At 43.5% G+C, this 14,204-nt stretch overlaps 1 protein-coding gene across 1 annotated transcript in view; it reads left to right on the top strand.

Moving 5' to 3' along the window:
- Positions 1 to 14,204, top strand: part of TTC28 (tetratricopeptide repeat domain 28) — an 812,316-nt gene that overhangs the window by 692,378 nt on the left and 105,734 nt on the right. The window lies entirely within an intron of this gene.

Below are 14,204 nucleotides of genomic sequence, written 5' to 3'. Positions count from 1 at the left end.
AGAGAAATTGCTTATAATCCTACCATCAATTTTTGTGTATTTCTATGTATGTGCTGGAGAAAGTTGAGGCTTTCTGCTCCTGCAAAGATTTAAAGCCTTGGAAATCCATCCTTACACAGGGTTGCTATGAGTCAGAACCGACTCAACAGCACTTAACAACTATATATATATAATATGTGTGTGTGTGTCTATATATATAGACACACACACACATATGAGGTTCTGGTGTGACAGTGTAGGATAAGTACTAGACTGCTTACCATAAGGTCAGCAATTCAAACGTACCAGGAACTCCTTGGAAACGCTATACAAGGTCACTCAGAGTCCAAACCAATTCTACAGCACTTAACAGCCAGGAGTCCTGGTGTGGCACTGTGGATTAATGCGCCAGACTGCAAGGCCGTTTGAACTGCAAGGACGGCAGTTCAAGCTCACCAGCTGCTCCTTGGAAACCCTATGCAGGGTCGCTATGGGTCGGAACCGACTCGACAACACTTAACAACAACAACATATATATAGGGGGCTCTGGTAGGGTAGTGGTTACGAGTCGGGCTGCCAACCTCAAGGACAGCTGTTCGAAACTACCAGCTGCTCCGTGGGAGAAAGATGAGGCTTTCTGCTCCCGTAAAGATTCACAGCCTCAGAAACCCTGTTCAGGGTCGCTATGGGTTGGAACCGACTCAACAGCACCTAAAAATAACAACTAGTTGATGAGTCTTGGTGTGGTGCTGTAAGATAAGCACTAGACTGCTTAACCACAAGGTCGGCAATTCAAACCCACCAGCTAGCTGCTCCTTGGAAACAGGGTCACTATGAGTCAGAACTGACTCAGTGGCACTAAGCAACAATAACAGAATTATAAGCAGCGTATGTATATATGGGGTCCTGTCTGTGTGTATATATTTTATTACGTGCCATCGAGTCGGTTCCAATTCATAGCAACTGTATAGGGATTCCAAGGAGTAGCTGGTGGGTTTGAACTGCTGACCTTGCAATTAACAGTCAGTGCCTATCCTACAGCACCACACCAGGACTTTCTCTAGATATGTGTTGTTGTTGTTGTTAAGTGCCGTCGAGTTAGTTCCGACTCATAATGACCCTGTTTATTGTTTCCAAGGAGCTGCTGGTGAGTTTGAGCCTCTGACCTTGCAGTTCAAACTGACCTCGTACTCCACTGCTTATCCTACTGTACCACACCAGTGCTCCATGAACTTTGAAGCCCTCTCATATATACATATTTATGTGTGTGTATGTGTATATATATATATATATATATAAAATACACCAGGACTCCATGTGGCTGGTGGGCTTGAACCATCAACCTTGCAGTTTAGTAGCTTAATGCTAAACCCACAAGATGAGCAAGGCAGAGTGGACGTGAGCTGCAGGTGACGGCTTTGGGCGGCACTGGAGTAGTAGAACAGGTGACAGGATCCTGAACACCCATAAGTGCCATTTTACTTGGTCTAGCTTTACTCTAGCTTTACTTCCCAGGGAAGAAAGACTTTACTGGGTTTCCAAGGCTTAGCTTCAGGGAGGAGCAGAAGCAGCTGCCTCTGCATTTCAGTGTTTAAACCCAGGCACTTGGAACAAAAGAAATGTTTGTTTCCTATTGAAACTCTCTGTAACATTGTCTGCATTGTTCATGTTTGAGAGTGCCTCCCTGCTCTTTATTGTGATCTGGAATGAAACCAGGCACCTAGTGCCTTTTCCAAACAGTGACTAATGGTGGGTCTTGGCCAGGCGGGCCCAGTGTATTTTTCACTCAGCTCTGGGCTTCCCCCCAACTTCTCTCCCAGTGACCTGGCCAGAACCATCAAGGATGGCCATGCCTAGCACTTCCTACCTCATTATTTATCACTGACTCTCCCTCTCCAGCCACCTCCTCTTTAATAGTTTTAATTGTTACTTCCCCAACTGCATAGAACAATTAATCTTTCTCACTGCCTCAGGATTTACAGCTGCACAGGCCGGGGGAATTTCTGAGCTATTCACCTGCACACTTGCATGTTTGCAGTCTGAGGGAAATAGGAAGTGAGGTTGCCTGTGAGTGTGGCACCTGGGCTCAGGCTGGCCTCTTGTCCCTGCTCATTTTGCCCATGCCTTTGGGTTGCAGGCAGGAGAGAGCTACTAAGATGCTGATTTGGTCCCATGTAGCCTCAAGGGGTGTCCTGAGGGTCCAGGAATGGAGCAATTAGGACCTCTGCATTTCTCTGTCCAACTGCACTGTATTTCCTTCAAGTGTGGTTCAGAAGACAGTTTCCAGAGGAGCCTGTTGAGGGGAGGAAAGGGCAGTGTGGCAGGGATTTCCTCAGTCTTATTGCAGTGAGCTCTTCAGAATTGCAACAGAAGGGAAGGGCAATTGGGATCTGGGACAGAAGTGCCACTGAACTCTCAATGTCACAGAAGACATCCTAAATTGCTGTTGAAGTAAAAGAAGATAATAGACGAGTAACTTCAATTATCCTTTGGAGGAACAGGAAGAGCCTGGTAGGTTTGGTAGAAAAAGTGGACAGATGTAATTAAGATAAATGATTGAAGACTAGATGTTTGATGGCCCAAGAGCTCTCCAGAGGTGATGCTGGCTCCTTCTACTTCATTGCTGAGGCTCTCAGGATTTCCTGGTCTCTAGTGCAGACTTCTGTACTCCCCAGATACAAATTTACCAGGCCATCAATCTGTTCCAATATAGCTGCCACAGGGTTGGTTTATCACAAAAGGATACTTGTGTTAATAAAGAATGGGGACAAACTCACGTCACCTTTGACTAGAAGGTGCTCCAGCTAAGGGGAGCTTGAACTCCTGAGTCCGACAAAACTGTCATTTAGAGCTGTGTAGTCCTGGTGTGGCACTGTAGGATAAGCACTGGACTGCTAACTTCAAGGTCGGTGGTTGAAATCCACCAGCCACTCCTCAGAAACCGTACACAGGGTTGCTATGAGTCAGAACCAGCTCAGTGGTACTTAACATCAACAACAAGAAGCTAAGTAAGGAGTCCTGGTGGCACAGTGGCTAAAGCACTCAGCTGCTAACCGAAAGGTTGGCCATTTGAACCTACCATTGACTCTGTAGGAGAAAAGACATGGGGCTCTGTCCCTGTCAAGATTATAGGATGGAAACCCGATGGAGCGGCTCAACTCTATCACGGGGTCACTACAATGTGTAAACTACAAGCCGAAGTAACCTTGTGAGCCTCTGAGACCACAATATTGACCTCACTGGAACCTTTTCAGATCATCAGGCACAGAGAGGTTCTCAGGTAAAGCTTTACCTTTCGCCAAGAGGCTTGTAGGTGCCACCATGGGACTTGTTGTTAAGTGCTCTTGAATCAGTTCTGACTAATAGTGACCCTGTATAGCGTTTCCAGGGAGCAACTGATGGGTTTGAACCGCCGACTTTGCAACTCAAACTGATCTTGCAGTCCAGCACATTATCCTGCAGTGCCACACCAGGACTCTGCCATCATTGATAAGTAATGTTAAAATTACCTATCGTTTATAAATATCTGAACCTTTGCTAATGAAACTAATGGAGACACATAGATGTTAGCTTACCTAAAAATGGATTAGAAAAGACAGAAAAATGGATTAGAAAATTTACACTTGTGACATAGACCTCTTTGCTCCCCTGTGTTTGACTGCAGCTATCTGTCCACTCTAACTGCAGCTATCTGTCCACTCTAACTGCAGCTATCTGTCCATCCCAAGCTTTACAAGATTTTAAACATGATGTAGAAGAGCTATAAAGGGACTTTTAAAAGTACATGCAAAAAAACCACTATTTTTACATTTCCATTTATCCATGAACTTTTTGAAGCCCCTGCATACGAGGAGAGAGGGCTTCAAAAAGTTCATGGAAAATTGGAATTGAAAGATAAAAGAATTATTCCACCAAATTTTTGAAGCCCCCTTGTATATATCCTTTGGAAGAAGAGGATCTGGGATGCCTAAAGGTATTCCAGGGTTGGAATGATGATGGGCCCTCTCAAGTACTAGGTGAGGACGAAGACTGGGGCAAGCTGCTGAGAACATGCAATGCTGTTTCTGTGGAGTGGTTTTCTCAACTGTCTGCCATTACCTTCCACCTTGCCTCTTGGTTACACAGAAAAAGAAGACGGTATCTTTTAAGGTAATTTAAAATTAAAGGCAAACTAAATATCAGAACTGATAATAAACCAAAGCAGTGTGCCAAAGTGCTGTGTTATTTTCAGTCTATACATGTCCTCCTCCCAACTTGAGGGGTATAGAGTCTGGTAGAGATGCAGAGCCTGGTGGCTAGCTCATTTCTTTCTCAGTTCCTTTCCCAAAGACAGAAAGAAGGACATTAATGAGCATTGTTAGGACTTAGCTATGAGAAGTTTTTAATTCCAGAAGGATCTACTGAAGATTGCACAGTGCATACCTCTCCTGTATTCTTTATTATTTGATTTAACATTCTGTTACCGTAATTTTCACACACACACATACATTAAGAAAGGAGTATAAATGAACCCCAACACTGCTCATAACCCACCTTCAACAATTATCAACATTTTGCTGTTATGTTTCATCTCTTTCCATAAACACACTCTTATGCCCCTCCCCCCACCACATTCCACCCCAAGGATTTTTATAGCCAACCACAGACACCATGCCATTTCATTTGTAAATATTTCTGTATGTCTCTTTAACAGATAACTTTTTACTGCGTAGGTACTGTCCCATATCACACCTAAAGAGATTAGTAACATTCCTTCCCATCTCCTTATTTTTAAAGCAGATGGACTAGTGCCACTGAGGTCGAGCTGAGGTTCTGCCTCAGCCAGCTCTGCCATGACTCACTTCCTCTCCTTGGGCCTTGGTGGTATCATTAAAGTAAGCCTGTGGGAGGGTCTCTTCCATTTTCCACATTCTGTGTTTTCTCTGTGACTAGCTGGTGATTTGTCTCAGATGGAGCAGCACTCATTTTATTTGAAAGCAGAAGGAATGAATAGATGAGCTCTTAAAGCCCCTTTTGGAGTATGGACTATTAATAACGTACTGTTAATTAGCTTTAATGACTACGCAAAGTCTTTTTGGCTATGTGAATAATGACAAGCTGTGGATAACATTGTGGAGAATAAGTATTTTAGAACACTTACTTTTGCTCATGAGGAACCTATACATAGGCTCCTCTTATACATAGCCAGTCATTCAAACAAAACAAGGAGATACTGAATGGATTAAAATTAGGAAAGGCATGTGTCAGAGTTGTATTCTCTTACCATACTTATTTAGTCTGTATACTGAGCATATATCTGAGAAGTTAGATTATATGAAGACACGTTAGCAACCTGTGATATATAGGTGGTACAGTTTTGCTTGCTGAAAGTGAAAAAGATTTAAAATACTTACTTTTGAAGATCAAAGACCACAGCCTTCAGTATGGGTTGCACTTTAATGTAAAGAAAACAAAATCCTCCCCACTGGACCAGTAAAGAGCACCAAGATAAATGGAGAAAAGACTGAAGCTGTCAAAGACTTCATTTTGCTTGGATCCACAATCAACACTCTTGCAAGCAGCAGCCAACTATGAAAGTTGAGCAATGAATAAGACTGTTGAAGAATTTTGATTCATTTGAGTTACAGTGTGGGAGAAGAATATTAAAAGTACCGTGGACTGTCAGAAGAATAAACCAATCTGTGTTGGAAGAAGTATAGCCAGAATACTTGTTAGAAGGCAGGATGGTGAGACTTCGTCTCTCATACTTCAGACATGTCAGGAGAGAGCAGTCCCTGGAGGACATCATGCTTGGTAAAGTGGAGGGTCAAGGAAAAAGAGGAAGACTCGCAATGTGATAGATTGGCACAGTGGCAGCAGCAATGGGCTTAAATGTAACAGCAAATGTGAGGCTAGCACAGCACCTAACAGTACTTTGTGCTGTTGTGCATAGGGTCACTAGGAATCAGAACCAACCCGACTAACAACAGCACAGCAACAATTAATAAGCAAAATAGTAGTATTTTAACTAAAAGAGAAGAGGACCTTCATTGTTTATGAAGGTACACAGAGGCCTTAAACCAATACCCACTGCCATCAAGTCAATTCCGACTAGTGCGAACCTTTTTCTGCCAAAATTTATAACATGATTTGTGGGTCATACAAAATTATCAACTTAAAAATTAGCCCACCATATTTGGTCAAACATTTCATTAACTCACCCCTAATGTGATGAAGTCCTGGTGTAGCGCTGTCGGGTAATGCGCTGGACTGCAAAGTTGGTTTGAACCACAAGGTCAGCAGTTCAAGCTCACCAGCTGCTCCTCAGAAACCCTATACAGGGTCACTATGGGTCAGAACTGACTTAGTGGCACTTAACAACGACAGTGTGATGGTGGGGTCCTGGTGTGGCACTATAGGATAAGCACTCAACCTCAAGGATGGTTTGAACCACAAGGTTGGTGGTTCAAACTCACCAGCTGCTCCTCGGAAACCCTATACAGTATCGCTATGAGTCGGAACCGACTCAACAACATTTAACAACAACAATGTGATGATGGAGGAGTCTTAGTGTGGTGCTGCGGATGAATGTGCTGGACTGCAAGGTCATTGTGAACCTCAAAGTCGGAGGGCCAATGTTCACCACCTGCTCCTCAGAAACCCTGTACAGGGTCACTATGAATCGGAACTGACTCGATGGCACTAAACAACAGCAACAACAACATTGTGATGGCGGAATCCTGATGTGATGCTGTGGGATAAAACACTGGACTGTAAGGTCAGTTTAACCACAAGGTCAGTCATTCACAGTCACCTGCTGCTCCGTGGAAACCCTGTATAGACTCACTATGAATCAGAACCAACTCCATGGAACTTACCGGTAACAACAGTATGATGGCTGGAACTACAGTTGCCTTGGCAGGACCAGAGAAAATGATTTAATTGGCTATATAAGGGCCAAATGCTCTCCACCCCTGCTATATAGTGGTACTGAGACTGTACATCTTTACCAAAACAGATAGCCTCGTCTTCCTCCTGTGTGTGACTGGTGGATTTGAACTGCTGACCTTGTGATTAGCAGCCTAATGCCTAACCCAGTGCTAACCAGCACCACCAGGGCTATTCGACTCATACTCTCAGAGAATTTGCAAGATAAGAGGCAAATAGCATTTTAGCTTTACTAGAACTTTTCCTTCTCAGCTTGTGTTCCGGGTTCCTATCTAGCTCCCTTGGTCTTGGCTGGTGATGTTGTTATTAAGTGCCATTGAGTCGGTTCTGACCCACAGCGACCCTGTACAGGGTTTCTGAGGCTGTAAATCTTTATGGGAGCAGAAAGCCTCATCTTTCTCCAGCGGAGCAGCTGGTAGTTCTGAACTGCTGACCTTAAGGTTCGCAGCCCGATTCATAAACACTACGCTACCAGAGCTCCTTTGGTGATGGGTAATAATAAAAGCAGCATGTGTTGAGCAACCACTATGTCTCAGGCACTTGTGCTAACCTCTGAGAAGTATGATCTCATTGGACCCTCGCAACAGCCCTTTGAAGTCAGTGTTCTCCTCCCTAAAACAATGGCCATTCCCCACCCCTAGGCAGAGGCCCCATACCCATGTGTCCTTTCTCTAAACACCCCATGAGGAGGAGGCTCTGTGAGGGTCTTCTGCCCCACTAATCTTCACTTAATTCTCTCCCTGCGGCATGTCCTCACCTAGCACGCCTCTACTGACAGGCCCTCCCTCTGTAAGTCATCATCTGAGTGATGGCCCTGTAAAATCAAGCTGTGGTCTAGAAAGGGAAGGAGGGTCTGCAGATTATCTCCTCAGCATGTGCACTCACTCTGCTGGCAGCTCGCAGGGCTGCTTTTATGTGGCCTCCACAAAGAGAAAAGCTGCCAACACTGTGTAATGTTCCCTTCAGAATCCTCCAGGCTGGCAGCTTCGTCGGCGGGCGCCGGGGGCAGTGGAGATACAGGGCAGATGAAAAGAAGTTCCCTTGTAACCAGGTCCAACTCTTCTTACCCTAGCCCTGGCAGGGGAAGTCTTGGTCAGGAGAACATTCCAGGATTCCTTATAGGTCATTGGTTGTGGGAGGAGGCACCCGGGAGCACATTTAGGTAAGCTGGCTGGAGTTCAGATCATTTTATCAGGCTCAGCAGGCAGTTTCTTTCACAAATCAGTGAACCCTGGGTAGCCATTATCATCCCAACTGCTCCCCACCAACTAGCCCAGACTCTTAAGCCACAGAGTAAGAGATAAAGACTCCTTTTCCTTTCTCTCCGTCTCTAAATGCTTGTCATATACCCTACATTTAGACAGCATGTTATAGTTTGCAAACTATGTTGATGTGCAACACTATTCTGTTCCCTTTGAGATGACTGTCACCTATTCTCATGAATCAGAAAACAAAAACACCAAGAACTGTCCCCATTAAAACAAAAAAAGCAAACAGTACTCCAGACCATCCAGTGACTGATTGAGACTGGAACCAGCTTGACCAGCAGGACTTCTGACTTGGAGGGCTGTGCCTTTTCCATTGTAGTGTGCTGTCTAAATACTTCCTCGAGGGTGGGGTACAAGAGGGAGGCATAGCCAGGAAACCTGTGCTTGCTAGGAAGGGGCATTCATGAAACCCAAGCTCCTTCCTTGGCCTCTCTGAGAATCTTATTGTTCAGCCTTTGGGCTGTTTCATCTCTCTTCTCATTCTTGTGTTAGCAACCAACAAGTGATCATACCTGCTTAAAAAAAATCATTGCAATCTCCGGCCAATTGTTGTTAAGTGCTGTCGAGTTGGTTCTGACCCATAGCGACCCTGTGTAGGGTTTCTGAGGAGCAGCTGATGGGTTTGAACTGCTGACCTTGTGGTTCACAGTCTAGTGCTGATCCTACAGTGCTGTTCCAGGAGTCTCTGGCTAAACAGATTCTTTGATACTCATTTTAGAAATGCAGCGGCTGAGAGGTGGTGCTGGTGTGCTGTGGAGTCGGTTCTGACTCATAGCAACTCTGCATACGGTTTCCAAGGCTGGAAATCTTTACAGGAGCAGAAAGCCTCATCTTTCTCCCATGGAACAGCTGGCAGTTTCGAACTGCTGACCTTGAAGTTAGCAGCCTGACTTATAATAACTAAGCTACCAAAGTGCCTTAACGGCTTAGAGGAGAGGCGGATAAATGATTCCTTTCCTCTCAAGAAAGCTGGAAATTTGAAATCTAAAAGTTTCCTCTTTAGATAAAAGTAGTTTAAAGATACATGCTAAATTCAGATATTTAGAATTGAAATGTTTTGGTCATTAACAGTTTTCCAGCATGAACAATGAAAGAAAACATAAATAGATTGAACTCTGTCAAAATCAAAAGTTCCTGTGCTTCTAGGGATATTTCTTAAGAAAGTGAAAAGCTAACCCACAGAATGGGAGAAAATATTTGGAGACTGTTTATTGGATAAGGGTTTAATAAACAGAATCTATAAAAAAAAAAAAGTCCTACAACTCAACAACAAACTTACCAAAGTAAGAAATGGTTAAAGGGCTTGAATTTCTACAAAGAAGATATATGTAAATGGCTAAAAGTACACGGAAAGATGTTTAACCTTTTTGTCACTCGTGTTGTTGTTAAGTGCTGTAGAGTCAGTTTTGACTTGTAGTGACCCTGTATAGGGTTTCCAAACAGTGATTGATGGGTTTGAACTGCCAACCTTTCTGCTAGTAGTCCAGTGCTTATTATACAGCTCCACAGCAGGACTCCCATTAGTCAATAAAGAAATGCAAATTAAGACCATGGCATCTCTTCATACCTTAAGAAACATTTAAAAACAAAACATACAATAACAGTGTTGTATAACTATTGGTCTCTCCTCCTTTTGGAGCAAAGAAGAGAGAAGAAAATCAAAGACATGTGGAAACAGTCTGAAGGGTTCAGCCTTCACAGCCCTGAGACTAGAAGAATTTGATGATGCCCAGCTACCACTGCTGGCTTCTCTGAATGGGAGGAATCATAGTAGAGGATTCTAGATAGAATGGGGGGGAAATGTGGAACAAAATTAAAAATCATGAAGAAGACCAGCCCTACTGTTCTTACAGAGACTGGCGGAACTTCTTGTCCCTCTTCAGGTCTTGAACTGACTCACACCCAGGGCTCAACTTTTAGCCAAACAGTAGACAGGGTGGGGCAAAACATCAGAGAGAAGATCAAAAGTACGGTGTTTGCCCTTGGATAAAGCTTAGAAATCAGGAAAGGGTAGGAAAGAAGGAAGAATGGGAACAGGAAGCATAGGGAGGAAGTGGGAAGAGTGCTGTCACATTGTGGGGATTGCACTCAGTGTCACAAACAAAATGTATATGCTTTGTTGAGTGGAAAACCAATTTGCTCTGTAAACTTTCACTTAAAGCACAATAAAAAGTTTGTTGTTGTTGTTGTTAGAAAAGGAAGTTTTGGTGAGGATGTGGAGAAGCCGGAATCCTCATGAATTGCTGGTGGGAATATGAATGGCACAGCTGCTGTAAAAAGTTTGGCGGTTCCTCAAAAAGTGAAACATAAAATTACCACATGACCTAACAGTTTCACTCTTAGATGTGTACCCAAACAAATTTCAAGTAGGAATTCAAACAGCTACTTGTACACCAGTGTTCTTTGCAGACTTATACAGAATAGCCAAAAGGTGGAAACAATCCAAATGCCCATCAACAGATGAATGGATAAGCAAAATGTGGTAAGTACAAGTATATACATTACTTGGCCATAAAGAGAGATGAAATTCTGATAATGATACAACATGGATGAACAGAAGGACAAATACTATATGATCTCACTTATTTGGAAGACCTAAAATGCACAAATGCATTCAGATAAAAAGGAGATTAGTGGTGGTGGTGGTGATTAGCTACCTTAGAGCCAATCCCACCTCATCAACAACAGAACGAAGCAGTGCCCGATCCTGCATCATCCCAACAATCACCAGCATGTAGGAGCCCATCAGTGTGTCTGCTGTGCCAGTCCATCGCAATGAGGGTCATCGGCCTTCTACTTCACCAAACAAGAAGTCCGCCTCTTAGTAAATGATGATACACTCAACGCAAACAAAAGAAATGGTGTCCTGTAGTAATCTATGAGGCTTGCATGGGTTACTTGTTAGAAGTCGATTGTCAGGCCTTTCTTCCTATTCTGGAAGCTCTGCTGAAGTCCACCATGAGTGAGCCTACTCGTAACTAAGAAACTGGTGCATAACTTCCAGCATCATAACAACATGCAAGTCAACCCAGTACAACACACTAACAGAGTTCCTAACGTTGCAACATCCTGAAAACCTCCAATTTAGACTAAGGATACCAGTGATGGACATGTCCAGCCCAGAAGAGTAACCAGACTCAATCCCTTAGAACGTTCTTTCTCTTCTGTGTCAAAGTGCCAAATGCTTCTAGTAATTTTTAAACCAAGAGTATGTGTTCATCATAGGAAAAGATATTGAATACAGATAAGCAAAAATAAACAAGTTCTATGACTGAAAGATAGCTGCTGTTAATATTTAAACAGGTTTTCATACAGCATGTGTTATGTATGAATATATATACACTCACATCCTATAGTTCATATTAAAATACATGATTTTATAACCATGTATCCCTTTAACAATATACTGTGAACATCTTCCCATGTTAATAAACTTATACTTGGCATTTTTAATGACACCATCTTATTACATTGTATGGAATGTACCATGATATATTTATCTTTAAATTAGGAAGTTTTTTAGTCATACAAAAATAACACACAGGAAAAATACTTTAAACTTCTACCACCCCAGGGATTCCTCTCCTAGAGGCTTAGAATCATCTCAGTAACTAAGACTTGAATTCACTTTACGGTTATAATGTGACTCGAATTCTACCCTCACCTCCACTCTCAATATTCACTAGGAAGAATATTGTCCTCATGTTACAGAGGAACATTAAAGAGCTCAGCACAGAGAAATGGTATATCCTAGATCCAAAGTCCAAGCCCCCCACAAAACCCAAACCATTACCGTTGAATTGATTTCAACTCATGTGACCTTGTAGGACAGAGGAGAACTGCCCCCATGGGGTTTCCAAGGCTGTCAGTCTTGACAGAGACCACTGTCTTCATTTCCCTCTTAACCCCTGGACTGCGCACCACAGACCTGCTGCTGTTAGTAGTTGTCAATTCTGACTCATGACTCCCCGTTGTGTGCAGAGTATAACTGCCCCGTGGCATTTCCAAGTTATACCTTTCAGAAGCACATAGAGCTGTCTTCTGAAGCTCCTCCGAGTGGGCTCAAACTGCCAGCCTTTCAGGTTGAGTGCTTAACCTTTTGTACTACCCTAATGGCCAAGTACAAGGAGCTCTGGTAGGGTAGTGGTTACGAGTCGGGCTGCCAACCTCAAGGTCAGCAGTTCAAAACTACCAGCAGTTCCACGGGAGAAAGATGAGGCGTTCTGCTCCCGTAAAGACTTACAGCCTCGGAAACCCTGTGCAGGGTCACTATGAGTTGGAACCGACTCCTTGGTACTTAACAACAACAACAAAGGCCAAGTACACAAATACATGTGTACTTGTTTGGTGAATGAGTCAGTGAATGAATGGGACTAGAGTTTGATAGTTTTCTTTCATGTCATTATGTGCCATTGAATTGATTGTCACTCATAATGACCCTAAAAGACAGAGCAGAACTGCCCAAGAGAGTTTGCTCGGCTGTCATCTTCCCCCCTGGAGCCGCTGGTAGATTCCAAATGCCAGTTGGCAGCTGAGCACTTAACCATTCTGTCACCAGGGCTTGTCAATTTCTTCTATCTAAATACCTACCTGTATCTTCACTTCAGACAGTTCAACAAGAACCTATCTTGGATGTTTGAATATTTGTGCTTCTGCAGGCTTGGGCCACCACCTTAAAGCTCACAAATTGATGGATGTGTGGATTAACATGCCCTAAACCAAGGGCAAGGAGAAATGTTTACAAGCTCAATTTTCTACACATCCGCAGTGTTAGTCTCAACTGGGATGAACTTGCCCACCTTATAGCTGCCTTTCAAGTTCCTTTTAGGATATCCCTCAGTTGAAACTACTTTGTATTTATGGCATATCTTATTTTGAATAGCTCAGCTTAGCAGCGATAAAATAACAAAACCCACTGCCATTGAGTTAGTTCCTACTCATAGAGAGCCTATAGAGAATTTTGGTGACTGTAACTCTTTGCGGGAGAAGCCAGTCTAGTGGCTGGTAGGTGTGTACCGCCGACCTTGCAGTTAGCAGCCCAACACTTAGCCCACGGCACCACCCGGGCTCCTTTAGGAGCTATCACATCATTTATTAGACACCTCTGAGTGGGCTCAAACTGCCAGCCTTTCAGGTAGTAGTTGAGCGCTTAACCCTTTGTACCACTCAACAAGGCCAAGTGTACAATAAACACACAGTCCTGGTTTGGTACTGTAGGATAAGCACTGGACTGTGAGATCGGTTTGAACTGCAGGGCCGTCAACTCAAGCTCACCGCCTGCGCCTCAGCAATGCTCTACAGGGTCGCTATGAGTAGGAAATGACTGGACTCGAAGGCACTGAACAACAGCATGTTTAATGAGCGATTGTTGTAGGAAGTGCTCTTTCTGTTGATTGTAAAAAAAAAAAAAAAACAGTATCGTAGAATTAAGAGCAGTTTGCAGATTAAGATCACCCAGAAGCCATTCACCTCACAAGGAGATCCTTTCCCATGGCATCTTTCACCTCCCTCAGGGTCTTATCTGTGTGCACACATTGATTTTCACGTTGTTGTAACAGGGAGTTGGTGGTGTTTTTGCTGCTGTTTCTAGTTAACAGCTGTTGTTGTTTTCCCATTTCTCTGCATTTTTGTTGTTATGTACCATCGAGTTGTTTCTGACTCATAGTGATCCTGTGTATGATTTCTGAGGAGTGACTGGTAAGTTTGAACTGCTGAACGTGCAGTTCAAACTGACCTTGAGGTCCAGTGTTTGTCCTATAGCGCCACACCATTTCTCTGCATAGACATCATCATTACGTTCTTAAAGGCTCCATAATTCTCTGTTGAGCTGATGTACCAGCTTTAGTTCTACAGTTCCCCGGTGCTATGACTTTACAGTTTTCCACTAATCTCAGCCCCAGCAATGGAAATTGTTGCGCACAAAGCCCCTGTGTGTGTCTGCTCATGGTTGAGTCTTGACCATGTATGTGCTTCTGGTCCTGCTGCCGTTGAACAAATTGTCCCAGTTTGTGTCCCCCATGGTCCAATTTC

This window comes from Chrysochloris asiatica, unplaced genomic scaffold (assembly GCF_000296735.1).
Source record: "Chrysochloris asiatica unplaced genomic scaffold, ChrAsi1.0 scaffold00128, whole genome shotgun sequence".
NCBI lineage: Eukaryota > Metazoa > Chordata > Mammalia > Afrosoricida > Chrysochloridae > Chrysochloris > Chrysochloris asiatica.
This window is presented reverse-complemented; position numbering and strand designations above follow the sequence as displayed.